The 18,339-nt window shown below is 51.2% G+C and overlaps 1 non-coding gene across 1 annotated transcript; it reads left to right on the top strand.

Moving 5' to 3' along the window:
- The first annotated feature begins 548 nt into the window (after positions 1-548).
- On the top strand, positions 549-655 carry LOC123038419 (small nucleolar RNA R71). Its single transcript, XR_006417866.1, has one exon. It is a non-coding gene; the product is annotated as a small nucleolar RNA R71 (small nucleolar RNA).
- The last annotated feature ends 17,684 nt before the right edge of the window (positions 656-18,339 follow it).

Raw genomic sequence — 18,339 nt, 5'->3', positions numbered from 1 at the left:
ACACTTGAAATTGACTTGGATGATTTGGTGGTCGATTTCCTTGTACTGTCGATCCACTTGCATATGATTGATTGTTCTTGTACGACAAGTTTGGATGGTTCCTCCAAGAAGGATTGTAGCTGTTTGAGAATGGACCTTGACCTTGGGCATAACTTACTTCTGAAATCGATGATCCAATTGCTGAATAGAAGGTACATTCTGTTGAAGGATGACCTGCTTGGCCACATACATCACACATTTGAGGCACACTTACTGAAGCTACAGATGTACCGATGCAATTTGACATGATATTGTCCATCTTCTTGTTCAAAATGTCAATCTGAGCCGCCATGCTATCATTTGCAGACACATTATACACACCAGGATGTGGTGGTGCTATTGCTCTTTCACTTGACCATTGGAAATGATGAGACGCCATACTTTCAATCAATGCAAATGCTTCATCAAGGGTTTTATTCATGATTCCTCCTCCAGCAGCAGAATCGACAAAAGCTCTGGTCTGAGTGGACAGTCTTTTGTAAAAGGTTTGTAACACCAGCCATCTTTCTAAACCATGATGAGGACACATTCTGATTAAAGAGTTGAATCTTTGCCATGCGTCATACAAACTTTCTCCATCATATTGAGTAAACCTTATTAACTTGTCCCTGTATTCGGCAGCTTTTGTGGGTGGAAAGTATCTCTCAAGAAATGTCTACAATAAGGTCTCCCAAGTATCTTTCAGATGTTCAAGCAATGACTGAAGCCATACTCTTGCTCCATCTCTCAAGGAAAATGGGAATAGTGATAATCTGATAGCACTCGGTGAAACTCCATTTTGCTTGAGGGTGTTACAATACTCCAAGAAAGTCCTTATATGCTCATGTGGGTCTTCTAAAGCTGTTCCACCAAATCTGGACTGTTGTACCATGTTAATCAGAGCAGGCTTCAATTCAAAATTGTTCGCCTGAATAATTGGTTGAACCATTTCTCCTGGTATCCCATGATCCCTTGGGATCCACAAGTCCTTGAGCAAAGGTACTTGATCAGCCATCTTTTCTTCTTCTTGATCTTGCAAAGTTTTGGCAACTTGAAAGCGCGTTTGATTCTCTCTTCTTCTCCTCAACAGAGTCCTTTCAATTTCTGGATCAAATGGCTCTAGTGAATACTTAGGTTGAAGCATAAGACAATTTCCTGTAAAGTTCCTGAAATTGACACATGCTAGTTTCTCTCAAAACTGCAGCCAATGTTAGGAAATGGTTAGTTGCCTAAAATAAATCCTGATCTGCTTCTACTAATGTGCTAATGAAATTTAGGTCCCCGGCAACGGCGCCAAAGTGATCAAGTGTAATATAGCAGGGTTTTTGCGCCCAAACTACGGATGTCGTGTTCTCCACAGGGATCTAGAACTTCGAAGCACACATTCGAAACATTCAGAACAATGGAGCAAATGGATCAAACCGTAGTGATAACAAGCAGCCACTGACACAAGGTAAAACCAAATAATAAGCAGCAAAGGTAAAGGATTCAGAAATAGGATTGTCTCTTTTTAGTGGTTTTCTTGTAATCAAACAAACAAGTAACACTAGCAGATGGAAGATGGTTCAGACATCACACACAACTCAAGCAACCAATTAAAGTGACAACAGCTCGCAGGAAAATAACTACTAACTCAATATCCAGCAAAGGGTCACAACAATTCAGCAAGGATACATGAGGATTCAGCAAAGGTACACAAGTAACAAGGTAAATTTCAGACTCAACGGTGCATATATTTAGAGAACAGGAACAAGAGAAGATAGAGATTCAGAGCCTATGAGCCTTGATGATCTTCATTTCGAAGCTGAAGGTGTTGCAGGCGAAGAAGAATAAAAGTAGGACCACATTGGAGACGATCTGTAGTAGGAGAGGCTTCCGCGTGGTCGTTGAGGAAGATTAGCAGAAAAGATTCCTTGGGAAGAACCGGAGCAGAGCACCACCAGGAGTCCGATGTGAAGCACCAGAAGGCCTGACGCCCCTGGCCTTTAGTCGATCCTCTCCCTCTCAGCAGCGAGGAGGAGGGGAGAAGGAGTTGTAGCGGCAAGGCGTAGGAGATGCGGCGCTGGTGGTGACGATGATGACTAGATGATGGAGATGATGGAAGCACGGTGGTGAATCGGGTGGCGCTGGTGGCGGCGTTGATGGAGGCGCAGTGGTGGATCGAGCGGCGCTGCCAGCCTACCGACACCCTTCCCTCGATCAAGTTCTTCTCCTCGATCCCCTTTCTTCCTCCTTCGATCTGGTGGTAGGTGAGCACCGTGGTGGTGAGCAGCGAGAGAAAAGAGTCCTCCTCCCCTGGTTTTCTTTGTTACGGTGGATCTCGTCAATGCCCTCTCTCTCTGGCCTCTATCTGGTGTGGTGGGTAAGTAGCGAGAAGAACCAGCCCCGCGTGGCAACAGACAGCCGTCTGGCCGGTCGCGCCAGCCCCCGGCTCCTCTCACGCGTGCCACCGGATGCTTCCTATGGTTCTTTTCGGTTTGGCCCCCTTTAGAACTGAACTCTTCTCCAAGTTGATCCCTGCTTTAGTGTTGGAAGCACTTTCGATGAAGATTGGGTGCCTAAATGCACCAATTCTGCATAATATGAAGAAGTGTTGTAAGAAATATCATAATAGGAACATTTCTGCAGGAATGAATATTTTATAAGTGATTATTGTGGTCAAATGTTTAACTTGAGATGCAAAAAGGCTTAAAATACTATATGCATGAATGTGCTATCAGCGTCTTCGCTTCACCATGCTTCCTCGGCAACTGCCCGAATTGACGGGTCCTTGCTCTCCCGATTCTTCTTCTTCCTTGCTCCACCGCTCGCTGGTGCGGTCATCGCACCGATACGGTGGTTCTTGGCCATGGAGAAGGGCAAGACTGCCCTCAATGAGCCCGAGCTACTCCTGCCGAAGAATAGGCGGTCCCATATTCGAGAGATGGTCGTGAGGCCGGTAGTGCTGCGGCTGTGGTACGAGAGGCCACCTCCTGGGTACCCGTTGTCCTTGTACACTCACGCCGAGGGTTCTGGAGGGAGGAGCAATGAGCGCCGCCGCCCGCGCCAGGGTCGTGGCCGCCGTGCCTCGGGTACGCACGCCGTTACCATAGGGGTCCATGCCGCGGACTCCTCATGCGAGTTCGTGCTGTGGGCCGCGATGCCTTCGAGCACTTGGATTCGCCTCCCGCAGTTCTTCACCATCGAGATGCCACCGAGGGGCCCTCTCGAGATTTGGCTGTAGCACGCTGACTGCAATGCCCCGGCGACTAGAGCGGAGGTTGAAGCCGTCGCCTCCGGGAGGATCTTCATGACTCGAGGCTGGGGCGAGGTCGCCCGAGTCTGACGTGCGTACGGCGCCTCGCCATCCACTTCGAGTATGATGGCGCCACCACGCTGTTCTTCAAGGTCTTCAACGAGGAAGGCCGCCGCTTGGAGTGTTGTCTTGAAGGAGGTCGCTAGGACGGCGTAGCGGCTAGCGCCGGGCCTGCCGCTGGCCTCACCCGCAGCTCCTCCAGCAACAACGGTGACTCCTGGTGGTCCAACGACTCTCCCGAGCTCGCCGAGTCTCCGGAGATGAGCGACAACAGCTACGTGCCCCCAAGCTCTCGCCGGGCCCGGAGCAAGGCCGCCGCGTTGGGCCACCATCGTCGCTGATATGGATGGGGCTGGCTCCGGCCTCCCGTGGCCCACCGTTGATGATGGCGTCGGTGACGTCTCGCGCATGTAGATAGAGCTCCTAGGAATTCCCTTCCTTTTGTTCCCTGCGAGGAATCGAAACGGACCTCGCGGGGTGTGTAAAGCGTCTATAATGTCTTTTGTTGATATTATCCTTATTGTGAAAATTTGCGAGCGCATGTCTGGCTGAGGCTCGGTCTCCCCTTTCCAATCCCGTGGCAGCTTGGTGCTCTACGCTGACAAGTCCCGGTCCCCAGGCAGGCTGCACCCGTCGCTGGTATGCCAGGTCGCGATGCCGTGGTCAAGGCCAGGAGGTGAGCGGCCCGAGGTCCGGTAAGAGCTCCTGAGGCGCAATGCTCAAGAGGTCCCCTTTAGCACGCAAGCAGCTACCTGAGGATGGGAAAGGGGGCGACATTGCCGCAACAAGGCAGCAAAAAGGCAAGAATCTTATGCCGTAGCTCTGGGTCGGTCCAGGTATGAGACTTATCTTTGGCGTTCCGGAGCCGGTTTCTCGTGTTGCGCCAGACTTGGGCGTCGGCCGCTACTGGGTAGCTAGGTTAGGCCCGTGCGGGCCTCCCCCCTTCTCCATGCTCTTCCTGGTGCTCTACATCCTCAGGTCCGGCCCTCGAGCGAGCTCAGCCGCCGCTGGTATGCCAGGTCGCGATGCCATGGTCAAGGCCAGGGGTGAGGGTTGGAGAGCCATTAAGAGCTCCTGAGTCGCGATGCTCAGGAGCCCCCCTTTTAACATGCAAGCGGATTGCATGGGAGAAGAGAGAGAGTCCGCGGTACCACCCGTTGTACTCCTCAGGAAGTTCCTGCAGGTTAGCGCGAGGAGGGGCGCAGATCGCCATGGTGATTGTCGGTCCGCCACTGGCACGTGGGAGGGGACTCCCTACTGCGGAGAGCTCCCGGGGCGTGTATAGCCCCGCCCTGACACATGGCTTGCACGACAGGGCTAGACGATGTGTATCTGGGTACTCGTGAGACAGCGCGGGACTCACGAGGCCCTACCTCAAGGCGGGTTGCGCCTGGTCTTGGTCCTTGACGGCTGTGGCATTCCTGCGAGATGGTTAGACAACCTGCGCCGAATGGATTTCCTGAGGCTATCGCACGAGAAGGCCCAACACCAACAACCCCAGGAGGTGACGTGAACGGGGCCGACCCGCCAGATAGAGCTCAGCCGTTGGATTTATCGATGCTGCAGGGACATGCCCGAGCACAGACGCCGTGCCTAGCCTTCTTATGCAAAGGATCTTGAAGAAAGACAATCGACGCGCAGCTCCCCTGGTGCGTGACGATCAGGCAAGTGATATCCATGGATATATTTCGCATGAAAAGCAATTAGCTTAGGTAAATGCGAGAACGATACATGCCACTGGGTCGGACCCGAGCGGCCTGGGGATGATGCAGCCCAGGGGGCGCTCCCAATCGAGTGAACTAAAGATGCAAGCGGATACATGCCGCAGGGACGGACCCATGCGGCCTGGGGATGATGCAGCCTAGGGGGCGCTCCCAGCTAAATGAACTTGGAAAATTGTCACCTGCTTTGGTTGCCGAAGGAGTGTTGGGGTAGCTGAAGACACGTAGCGAAGAAGTTGCTTCTCACGAGCCGTCGAGACCCTGAGCCTCAGGAGGCTCTGGAGGCTAAGTTGGCCTCCGGAGGACCGTCTCCATCTCCGCCAGGACCGCGTGGTGCCTGGCCTCCTGACCTGCCAGGATGCTCCGCAGATTATGTTGGAAGGCGGGAGCCACGCTCGGCAGGCCGAACGACATGCGAACGTTGCTGTGAGGCGAGCCCTCACACCGGCCAGCACACGAAGGCCAGAAGCGCTCCCGAGATGCGGCCCTGTTGAGCCCTAGGATGTCGATGCAGACGCGCAGCTCACCACCCTCGCCTAGGTGGGGAGCGACGCCAGGTGGGTGGCGGTCGCCGCGTATTGCTCTTGCTTCCTGAAGCTCCTGAGATGCCTTGGTGATGAACTCCTGAGCGCCGGGCGCTCCTCGCTCGGTGTCCTCCTGAGGGAAACATGCCGCGAATCACGCCTCCACGTGGTGCCCGAGCACCTCCCTCGTGATGTTGGCCAGGTCCGAGGCCCTCCATAAGAGAGCCCCCGAGCCTTGCCCGAGGAGGGCACCGGGCGCGCCTCCCTATGCGAGGGAGGGAGGCTCCCCAGGCGCTGGCGCGGATCCTGAAGTGGCGCCGCTGGAGGTGCCGCTCCCTTGGGGCCCAGGGCGGAGTAACTGCTTCTTCTTCTTGGGATTGGCCTTAGGAGGGTGTCCAGACTGTCCTGCCGATCGAGGTCGGCTTCTCTTTCTTTGTACATGCGTACTCGAGGTGAGTCATGAATTATGTCGCAGGTCAGAACTGCCTCTGCGCCGTACACCATAAAGAAGGGTGTATATCCGGTAGTACGATTCGGCATGGTCCGCAGCACCCAGAGTACGGAGTTGAGCTCCTCTACCCAGTGCGTGTTAGACTCCTTTAAGGACCGCACTAATCTGGGTTTAATGCCGCTTATGATAAGACCATTTGATCGCTCAACTTGGCCGTTGGTTTGTGGGTGATAGACGGAAGCATAATCGAGCTTGATACCCATGTTGCTGCACCAGAGTTTTACCTCATCGGCTGTGAAGTTCGTGCCGTTGTCAGTGATGATGCTGTGGGGGATGCCATAACGGCGTACGACCCCGGATATGAAGTCTATCACCGGTCCGGATTCGGCTGTTTTAACAGGTTTGGCTTCTATCCATTTGGTGAATTTATCCACCATGACCAGTAAGTATTTTCTTATGGGTTCCCCCTTTAAGGGGTCCAACCATGTCAAGCCCCCAGACCGCGAAGGGCCAGGTAATGGGGATTGTTTGGAGGGCGGTGGGTGGCATGTGGCTTTGGTTTGCAAAAAGCTGGCAACCAGCGCAGCGTTGGACCAAGTCCTATGTGTCTGCCCGGGCCGTCGGCCAATAAAATCCTGTATGGAAGGCCTTGCTTACAAGGGCCCGGGCTGCAGCATGGTGGCCGCCGAGTCCGGCGTGAATTTCTGCCAAAAGCTTCCGCCCTTCCTCTTCGGAGATGCACCTTTGAAGGACTCTGGTAGTGCTTTTTTTATACAGCTATCCCTCGTGGACCCTGTAGGCTTTAGATCGCCGCACTATGCGGCGTGCCTCATTTTGGTCCTCGGGAAGTTCCTGCCTAGTTAGGTAGGCCAAGAATGGTTCTGTCCATGGGGCAATGATCGCCATTATGACGTGGGCTGAAGGTGTTATTTCGATGGCAGAGCCTCCGATTATGTCAGAGTGTTCGGTATCGGGCATTTGGCTGGGTCCGGATTATTGTTGCCAGTGTCCCCTTCCCATACCACGGATGGCTTAAACAACCTTTCCAAAAAGATGTTGGGGGACCGCATCGCGTTTTGCGCCAATGCGGGTGAGGATATCCGCCGCTTGATTGTTTTCCCAAGCCACATGGTGAAATTCGAGTCCCTCGAATCGAGCTGACATCTTTAGGATGGCATTTCGATAGGCCACCATCTTCGGATCCTTTGCATCGAAGTCTCCATTTATTTGGGATATTGCGAGGTTTGAATCCCCACGCACCTCTAGGCATTGGATGCCCATGGAAACTGCCATCCGAAGACCATGTAACAGGGCTTCATATTCGGCTGCGTTGTTGGAGTCGGTATATAGTATTTGCAGTATGTATTGCACTATATCACCGGTTGGGGACGTCAGGACGACGCCAGCTCCGAGACCAGCCAGCATTTTGGAGCCGTCGAAGTGCATGATCCAATTGGAGTATGCGTCGTACTCTTTAGGGAGTTCGGCTTCCATCCATTCAGCGACAAAGTCGGCCAATACTTGCGATTTAATGGCTCGCCGAGGTTTGTATGTTATGTCGAACGGGAGGAGCTCAATGGCCCATTTGGCAATCCGGCCTGTGGCGTCGCAGTTGTTTATAATATCATTAAGTGGCACTTCCGAGGCTACTGTAATCGAACACTCTTGAAAGTAGTGTCGCAGCTTCTGGGATGCCATGAATACCACATAGGCTATCTTTTGATAATGTGGGTACCGCGATTTGCATGGAGTGAGGACAGTGGATACATAATATACCAGCTTTTGAAGAGGGAATTTATGTCCGTCCGCTTCTTGTTCGACGACGAGCACTGCGCTTACAACTTGATGAGTTGTCGCAATGTACAATAGCATTGGTTCACCGAAGTTTGGCGCGGCCAGGATTGGGTTGGTTGCCAGTATGGCTTTTATTTCTTCTAATCCGGCTATGGCAGCGTCCGTCCACTCGAAGTGTTCGGTGCGCCGACGGAGGCGATAAAGGGGCAATGCCTTTTCTCCTAAGCGGGAGATAAAGCGGCTTAGAGCCGCCACACATCCAGTTAGTTTCTGGGTTTGTTTGAGGTCCGTTGGTATAGCCAACTGTGACAGAGCTCGGATTTTGGCAGGATTAGCTTCAATTCCTCTACTGGAGACAATGAAGCAGAGGAGCTTTCCGGCTGGTACGCCGAAAATGCATTTTTCCGGATTGAGCTTGATGTCGTATGTTCGGAGGTTGTCGAATGTGAGCCTCAAGTCGTCTATTAGAGAGTCGACGTGTTTGGTTTTAACAACCACATCATCTACGTATGCCTCTACTATTTTGCCGATCTGTTTCTCCAGACATGTCTGAATCATTCGCTGATATGTCACGCCAGCGTTTTTGAGCCCAAAAGGCATTGTGTTAAAACAGAAGGGGCCATATGGTGTGATAAATGCCGTTGTGGCTTGGTTGGACGCCGCCATCTTGATTTGGTGGTAGCCGTAGTATGCGTCGAGGAAACACAATGACTCGTGTCCTACGGTAGCATCGATAATTTGATCAATGCGGGGGAGGGGGGAAGGGATCCTTTGGGCCAGCCTTGTTGAGGTCCTTGAAGTCGACACATAGGCGCCAGGATTTGTCCTTGTTTGGTACCATCACCAGGTTTGCTAGCCAGTCCGGGTGTTTTATTTCTCTAATGAATCCAGCCTCCAATAATTTGGCTAGTTCCTCTCCCATAGCTTGTCTCTTAGGTTCAGAGAAACACCGAAGAGCCTGCTTGACCGGCTTGAATCCCTTTAGGATATTGAGGTTGTGCTCGGCCAGCCTGCGTGGGATTCCTGGCATGTCTGAGGGGTTCCAGGTGAACATGTCTCAATTCTCGCGCAGGAACTCTCGTAGTGCGGCGTGCACAGCGGGGTTTAACTGTGCCCCGATGTAGGCTGTTTTTGTAGGGTCCGTTGGGTGGACTTGGAATTTGACTATTTCATCCGCTGGTTTAAAAGAGGTGGACTTGGATCTCTTGTCAAGTATCACGTCGTCCCTGTCCATTGTGGAGCGTAGCGCAGTTAATTCCTCGGCCGAAAGGGCTTCGGATAATGCCTCGAGGGCCAATGCGGCTGCTTTGTTTTCGGCGCAGAGTGCTATGTCCGGATCGCTAGCGAGAGTGATGATTCTGTTGGGCCCGGGCATTTTGAGCTTCATGTACCCATAATGGGGTATGGCTTGGAAGATCGTGAACGCCTGCCGTCTTAAAAGGGCGTGGTATCCACTACTGAATGGGGCCACTTGGAATGTAATTTCTTCGGACCTATAGTTCTCCTGCGTGCCGAATACCACATCTAGTGTGATTTTCCCAGCACAGCATGCTTCCCGACTGGGGATGATTCCTCTGAAGGTTGTGCTACTTTGCTCAATGCGGTTCCAGTCTATTTCCATTTTTTGAAGAGTTTCCTCACAAATGAGGTTTAATCCACTTCCGCCGTCCATGAGTACTTTGGTGAGTCGAAAGCCGTCCACGATTGGACTCAGGACCAGTGCAGCTGGTGCTCGGGCTGTTCGGAATTTAGGTTCGTCACTGATATTGAAGGTAATAGCCGTGTCACTCCATGGATTTATTGCTGCCACGTGGCGGATTTCGGCAATGCTGCGGAGTGTTCGCTTGCGCCTATTAGTTGATGCGATGGTCTCAAAGACTGTTAATACCGTATTGTTATCCCTGGGATGGTGCTCTGTGGCATATGGGATGAGAAGATCCTCGCAGCTTTTGGCCACCTGCCGGAGTATCCAACATGCTCTAAGGCTGTGTGTTGGTATGGTATCCGTTGTACTATAAATTTTGCAGGGTCCGTTGAGCCATCCCTCTAATACGGTTCCACGCCCTGTAGAGGGTTTTTGCTTCTTTGTAATTAACTCGGTTTTCCATGCACTTTCCATCGCACAGTACTTTCGTACTACGGACGCCAAGTTGGTGAAGCGTGATATGTCACGGCGACTTATGGCGTTAAGGATTCCCTTGTCCGTGCAGTTATTGCAGAAAAGTGAGACTGCATCTTCCTCGCGGCAGTCCTTAACCTTATTCATCACAAGGAGGAATCTGACCCAATAATGATGTACTGTTTCATCGGGCTCTTGCCTAATGTGGGAAAGATCGTTTATGTCTGGGTGGGTGGGTGGGTTTGAGTCTGAACCCCAACCCGATCTGAGACCCATGGACCGAGGAGATTCCGATCTTGGAAGTTCGGATTCCGGGATGTTTCCCGATGAGTCTGGCCCGCTGCCTGACTCTAGGTTCAGGGCTTGGGTGATGTCCTCCCGCAAACGGGTATCCGACTCGGAGAGCTCAGGAATTCGGACATAGTTAGTCCTCAAGATAGAGGAAGAATCGCCGCATTGTTCCTCCACCACCGCAACATGAGGGGTGACCGGTGGAGAGTTAATCTCCCATTGATCGGGTTTAAGCCCAATCCGATCATAGTCCGTAGCGACTTCCAAGGCGGCGATGCGATCCAAGAGCTCGTTTAGGGAAGAGAGCTCCATTGGATCCATCTGCTCGGCGAATTTCGAGCCGACGTGGAGGCTATTTTCGATGACCCGAGAAGTCATCGTCGGTGCAGCGGCCAAACAAGCGGTCATGATGAAATTGCCAAGCCAGAGAGTTTGGCCGACAGCCAGGGCTCCCCCGGCAGTAATGTTGTTCTTAACAACGAGACGCTGCATCCTTCCTTACGGCGACGACACAGTGGAACTCTCAATGAAATCACCAATGTCGGTGTCAAAACCGGTGGATCTCGGGTAGGGGGTCCCGAACTGTGCGTCTAAGGCGGATGGTAACAGGAGGCAGGGGACACGATGTTTTACCCAGGTTCGGGCCCTCTTGATGGAGGTAAAGCCCTATGTCCTGCTTGATTTATTCTTGATAATATGAGTAGTACAAGAGTTTATCTACCATGAGATCGGAGAGGCTAAACCCTAGAAGCTAGCCTATGATATGATTGTATGTTGTCCTACGGACTAAAACCCTCTAGTTTATATAGACACCGGAGGAGGCTAGGGTTACATAAGGTCGGTTACAAAGGAGGAGATATACATATCCGTATTGCCTAGCTTGCCTTCCACACCAAGTAGAGTCCCATCCGGACACGGGACGAAGTCTTCAATCTTGTATCTTCATAGTCCAACAGTTCGGCCAAAGGATATAATCGGGATGTCCGGATACCCCCTAATCCAGGACTCCCTCAGGTCACTTGGGGGATTCCAAATCATCGAGTTTAGCTATTAACATCCCTCTTAACCCGACATATGACATTTATGAATCTTGGTTAAATCTGCCTGTTTGCTCGATGCTACTCCGCCAAGGTGACTCGGTGTACTCTTGACAGTCAACCAATAATGACCCTGAACTTGTCAAGGTTAAAACACTGGCTTAAGTCACGTGAGAGCCGACTTACAGAAAGCAAGGATAAACCATGGGTTATCACGCCAGCTTCATTGAAGCAAGACAAGAGCCTTGAAAGCTGGTCTTTTTTGTCATGCTTCGAAAGTCGGCTTAACGCTTATGGAATTTATTTGATGTACATTACATATGTATGTCTTTGTATTATATACCGTTTTATAGGAATTATCTCTCCCTGATCAGTTATCATATCGACCAAGAGTTGTCGGGTCATAAACATACCAGATTGTCTGGGTTGTCATTTCAAACCCCGGCTGATCTCTGAAGGACGAGGAATACTACAAGTATAATGATAATTGGCAGGTTGGCGATCAAAGCACCAGCTCAATTTCCTTCACAAGATATTTCCAAAAGTATCAAGTGCAGGATGACACTACAAATAAGCAAGTATTTTAACTACTCCTATTACAAGCCTCGACTGGGCCACAAATAAGCAAGTCTTTAAAAGAAGGCTACTCACTACAAAAAAATACACTTCCATGACAATACGTGTTTGTCACAGTAGGTCACGTTTTCTATCATGCATGTACATCCACGACGATTTTATGACAGAATCAAAATAGTTATACCCGTGCTGTCGTAGAAGTGTTCCATGACATTACCAAAATTATCATCATGGAAGTGTCCACTTCCATGACGATAAATCGCGCGTCATAGAAGTGCTTTCATCAAGGGTGACCATCACGTGGCATCCACCGTAGCGGGTCATCGTTAAGCTATCGGGTTCCAGTTTGGATTCGATAACCTGTTAATAGCCCCGGCCAATGGGGATTTTCCACATGTAAAATTCTCATTCACCAGATAATGCATGTGTCAGCTCATCGTTTGGACGGATGTCATTCTATAATGGATGGAAGAAGCCTATGATATGTCGACACGTGGCACAGCCCAACAGTGGCCCATTTAAGGTAAAAAGGCCAGCCTAGCTAAAGGCCCACCATATTTTTCCACACACTAGTGGGCTGGCCCGTTAACAACCTACCATGTTTTGGGTCAAATTGAGGCCCATATCAGAAGGCCCGTTCACATCCAGCCGTGTTTGGGCCAAATTACGGCCCATATCATATCAGGCATGTTAATAGGCCACTGTTTTTTTGGGTCCATTCTAAGCCAGGCTTGTATTTCCGCCTGTTAAATGCCCGTTTACCAGTTCGCCCGACAATAGTTTCGGCGTATTAGCGGCTGTCGGTGTCAAAACCGGCGGATCTCGGGTAGGGGGTCCCGAACTGTGCGTCTAAGGCTGATGGTAACAGGAGGCGGGGGACACAATGTTTACCCAGGTTCAGGCCCTCTCGATGGAGGTAATACCCTACTTCCTGCTTGATTGATCTTGATGATATGAGTATTACAAGAGTTGATCTACCACGAGATCGTAGAGGCTAAACCCTAGAAGCTAGCCTATGATTATGATTGTTGGTGTCCTACGGACTAAACCCTCCGGTTTATATAGACACTGGAGGGGGCTAGGGTTACATAGAGTCGGTTACAAGGGAGGAGATCTACATATCCGAATTGCCAAGCTTGCCTTCCACGCAAAGGAGAGTCCCACCCGGACACGTGACGAAGTCTTCAATCTTGTATCTTCATAGTCCAACAGTTCGGCCGAAGTATATAGTCCGGCTGTCCATGGACCCCCTAATCCAGGACTCCCTCGGTAGCCCCTGAACCAGGCTTCAATGACGATGAGTCCAGCGTGCAGATTGTCTTCGGCATTGCAAGGCGGTTTCCTTCTCCGAATACTCCATAGAAGATTTTGAACACAAGGATCGTGTCCGGCTCTGCAAAATAAATTCCACATACCACCGTAGAGAGTATATTATTCCACAAATCTAATCTGCTGACAAATTTTTATAACGTGACGTCCTGCCGTGGCCCGGTCATTATGAACCGTTTTCCCTGCTTGCCACTACACGTGTTGCGAGGCAGTTTTATTGGCACGTCTTGTCGAAGCAGAGATCGTGTTCCCCTTATCACGGGATTCTCATCAATACGGATATGGGTAAACCAACTGTGCCATCAATCGCGACGCTTGGGGAATAAGCGATTTTATGGGGCAAGTAGGGAGGCGCATAGTTTCTACCGCCTTTATAAAGGGACAAGGATTCCTCTTTTTCACCCACGCCTTCTTCTTCCCCTGCCCATCCATTCTCACGCACTCGAGCTCCAGCGCCCAAGTTCTTATTTTCTCCGCAAAACCATTCCAAACATGTCCGGAGCGGGAGGCAAGTGGATGGTCTCCTCCGTTTCGAAGGAGAACATTACGAAGCTCCGGAAGCCTGATACTTGGCCGCAGACATCGCACACCGGCTCCCCGACGCGGGGCAGATCATTACTACTCTAGAACCCCATGAGAGGGTGGTATTCCTCACCCACTTCGTCCACGGACTGGGATTTCTCCTCCACCCATTTGTCCGTCGGTTCATGTTCTACTACGGGCTGGACTTCCATGATCTGGCCCCCAATTTCATCCTCAACATCTCGGTGTTTATCGTTGTGTGCGAGGCCTTCCTCCGCATCAAGCCCCACTTCGGCCTGTGGCTGAAGACCTTCAACGTGAAACCGAAGGTGGTGGTAGGCCAGCAAGCGGAGTGCGGAGGCGCCATGGTGGGAAAAATGCCCAACGTCACCTGGCTCGAAGGCTCCTATGTGGAGACCATGAAGGGGTGGCAATCGGGGTGGTTCTACATCACCGAGCCACGCGACACCAACTGGGTGGCGACCCCCAAATTTTGATCCGGCATCCCCACGCGGCTCACCTCCTGGAAAGAGAAGAGCCTATCCTGGGGTTCATCGATAGAGTTGACCGGACTCCAGAACTGTGTTAAAAATATGATAAGTAAGAAAATCAAGCTTGTCAACGTGGTCCAGGTCACACTCTTCCACCGGATCCTTCCGTGTCAAAGACGGGCATTCAATATGTGGTAGTTCGACCCGGCCAAGCACCAGATGCTGCGAGAGCTTTTTGACACGACACACAAAGACATCTGGAAGATGTTGTTCAAGGCCGCCGAGGTACCTCCTCCCCTTACCGAGGATCGCAGACTCAGCGCAAAGTGCCCCACCAATCCGGTAAGCTCTTTATATCTCATAAGATAGTCCTTTCCCCAGTATAATCATGTGAGGGATCTGAGCCTCCACGCCATTTTAACAGGACTGGGTAGCAACAACGGAGCGGATCGATTGTCCGACCCCATTGCCCGAAGATCCAGCAAGGGCTCTCTTAACGGAGATGCTGGTTCCAGCGCCCTATGAGGCACCGGAGAAGAAGGCCGCAGGGACCAGGAAAGGTCTCCGGCGCAAGGTTATATCGTACTCATCGTCCGAAAACACCGAGGTGCACTCCTCCCACAAAAACGAGGAGGAGGAAGAGGAAAGTTCTCTCTATCCAACTAGGGAGGGCAAGAAAAGGAAGGCCGCCCCATCTGGGGAGGCCGAAGGGTCCAAGAAGGGAAGGACCCTCCCTCCGGACCACTCCACAACAGCCGCTTACAGCGACGAGGAGTGGTTGCCCAGGGACAAACCCCTAGCAAAGTCGTAAGTATCCGAATACTATAATAGTTCTGGTATGTTTTGTTTTATTGCTTCTTATCGTGTTAAACATGATCATGCAGTCCATCCAAAGCCCATATCGGTGTATCTTTTTCGGATGAGTCTTTGGGCCAGTCGGCAATGAACAACGATTCACTCCCGACAGCCACCTCCCCCCGGCCCAGGACGACATCGAAGTGTTGTCTCAAAGGGCATCGGACCGAGGCGACATCCCAGATGCCGGGTGCATGGGGGGTAAGACTCCCATGGGTTCTAATGACAGGGACCGCAGCAAGTCTGCCCCCCAGTCGGATACTGCGCCGGACCCTTCGGTGGTTCTGGATTCTGTCAGGCGACCCCTCGCTAAGGGGGGTGAGCCGTCTGTGTCTATGGCCTTTGTCCATCCAGAGGCATCGGACAACTTGCTAGAAGCGCTTCACGGCCCTTCCATTGACGAAGAGCACCGCACTATCATGAGTGCGGTGGTCGAGAAGGTTCGGTCCGCCAAAAGCGGATTGACCGAAGCCTGTGCCAGCCTCCCAACAGGCTTTGAGGTAAGTAATCGAATTATGAGAAAATATCACAACATAGACAGTAGCCCCTGATGCTCTGTTTGGTTTTCACAAAGAAAGGCCGAAAAGAGGATCAAATAACAATCACAGGAGTCTAATCAGAATATGTCTATGTGAATAAGCAGGATTCGCTGCTGGCCGCTGTCGCTCGTACTGCGGAGGTCTCCGGACTGAAGTGGGACCTTGAGCGATCCGAGGAAGAGCTCGGCCTTACCAAGAGGCAGCTCGAAGAGAACAAAGGTAAGTGATACCCCATTTGTATATTGATAAATAAAGAAGTGGTTATTAGATCATAGGATCATCATGAATTTTGCTAGGGGCCACGACCGAAGTGGTGGCCCTGAAGAAGGCGCTGTCCTAGGCTGAAGACAGAGCGGCCCAGGAGCGCGAGAAGCAAGAGGCCCGAGTCGGCGAGGTTCAGCAATAGCTCCAGGATTTCATCAAGAAATATGAGTCCTTGGAGCGTGACTCTAAGACGCAGGGGTCCGAGCTTGCGAAGGTCCTTGAGAACGCACAAAATGCCAAGGCCGAAGCTTAAAAGGCCCTCCAGGAGATTCAGGCGGTCAAAAAGATAGTGACGGGTAAGGCATTAATTATGCAAAGCAAGCATGTGAAGGAAACTTTCCTTTTAATTACCCGAATTCGGAGCTCTCCAGGAGCGTTCGCAGATCTACCCAGTAGCGTATCGGATGCCGCGGAGTTCTACCGGGCCGAGGAAGGGAGCTTGACGGAAAAGTTGTTCTGGTCTCAATATACTGGGACCGAACATCCGGTGCCCTTGAGCGACCAGCTGAAGCAACTGGTCGAGCTTCACAAGGCGGCCGAACTGACCATGAAGGGTCTCATACTCCGGATGTGGCCTGGCGAGCCCCTGCCTGGCAGCTACTTCGGCCTGGTAAAGTGGCTTGTGAATGCCTGACCACGGTTTGAAGTCATAAAGTGGTCCGTCTGCATTGAAGGTGCACGCAGGGCCTTTGCCCGTGCGAAAGTGCACTGGGCGAAGATGGACGCTGAAAAGCTGGTGAAGGAGGGGCCACCGGAGGGCAAGGAGCATCGCCACCCCGAGAAGTATTATGACAGTGTCCTGAAGGGTGCCCGCGTTTTGGCGGAGGAATGTGCTAAGGATGTAATATTTGAATGAATGTACTCATGTGATCCTGTAATATGAAAACGAGTTCATGTGCGCTATATAACGCTTGTCGATTTAAAATATTACCTTCTGTGCGGCCGTTTATAAAATCTGAGAGTTGGCCAGTCGTCGGCTTCTGCCCCCATGTAACTAGTACCGAGGTGTTCGGGATAAATCTTAAACACTCTTTATCCAAAAAAATTGGTCCTTTAAGGAGGAGTTTAGCACAGCGAACAAGGCAATCGGACTATTCAACTTTATCACTCTCACTTAGCCATAGAAGTCTACAATTTTAAATTTTGGCGAAGCCCCTAGTATTCGGAAAGCCGAACTTGGGGCGCTATATATGCCTAAATCGGACAAGGCCGATTCCTCGCCCAAAGCAGAAAAAATCTTTAAGGATTTGAGACCTCTCGAACAGCGACCAACTCTCACCGCATCATGACAGTTAGTTTTCGGCTTTCTCTACTGAGGTGCTCGTCCAAAAGAACCGAGACACAATCGCAGTAGTTCTCCCAGTGCTACCTTAGCCGATATAGCGGAACGTAAGGTACCAAAACATGGGAGCCGGGCAGACCCAACTATTGAACCAAGACATGATTCAGAGCTGATGCATATAATGCTATAAGTTCGGGGTGCTGCACTTTCAAAAGTGTTCGGACTTTTCTTGTCGTGTTATGGGGTACACTGAAGCCCCTGGCGCACTGGACGTACCAGAATGTACAGTTGCAATTTGTCGTAACTGAGCAGACAGGGAAAAAAGATGAAGAAAGGCAATAATAAGATAACACTGTGCATTGTTATTCAAATGATACGTCAAAGCGTATGTATTCAAGTAATGCAATAAGCAAAAATAGGACTATTTGACATGTCCTATCCAAGGGCAGGTTGCGTGTGGGTATGTAAAACAGGTATAGCGATCGTTATCAGAGACCACCTGGGGATTTCCTTGTACGTCAAAGCTTCTTGCTTCCTTGGTGGTTCCTTCCCGTGATGGGTCCGATAATCAGGGTATCGGAGAGGGCCTTCAGAGAATAGGGTCCTGAAAGGAAGAAAATGGTAAAGATATACGGGTCCTGAGGCGGTTGAGCCGCATTATGGGCCGTGTCGTACCCGTGCCTCCGCCTATGCCCATGGTATCTTGAGTGTGTAATTATGGACGCGCGTCGCAAATTTTGCCGCTTGACTGGGACTAGGACAGAGGCCGAATTGCTAGGCGAGCTCAGAACGTGTCGGGCGATCTTGTTGCAAGGTACTGCGGACTCGCTTGAAGGTGTCCAGGGGCTTTATCGCCGAATTGGCGGTTTGCCTCAGAAGGCTGCTTTGTACTTCTGTTGCGAGGGCCGCAGTGTGCTCCTCCGTATGGAGCAAGTGTTCTGTGGTTCCATTAACTGTTATAACCCCGCGAGGTCCTGGCATTTTGTGCTTGAGGTATGCATAATGCGGTATCGCATTGAATCTGGTGAATGCGGTTCGTTCGAGCAGTGCGTGATAGCCACTGCGAAAGCGGGCGATATCGAAGATCAACTCCTCGCTTTGGAAGTTGTCCAGGGATCCGAAGACCACTTCCAGTGTGATTGAGCCCGTGCAACAGGCCTCTACACCTGGTATGACACCTTTAAAGGTGGTTTTTGTGGGTTTGATCCTTGAGGGGTCGATACCCATTTTG

The sequence above is a fragment of the Triticum aestivum genome, chromosome 2A (genome assembly GCF_018294505.1).
Source record: "Triticum aestivum cultivar Chinese Spring chromosome 2A, IWGSC CS RefSeq v2.1, whole genome shotgun sequence".
Lineage (NCBI taxonomy): Eukaryota > Viridiplantae > Streptophyta > Magnoliopsida > Poales > Poaceae > Triticum > Triticum aestivum.
Note: the sequence above shows the minus strand (reverse complement) of the source record. Positions and strands in the feature narration are given on the sequence as shown.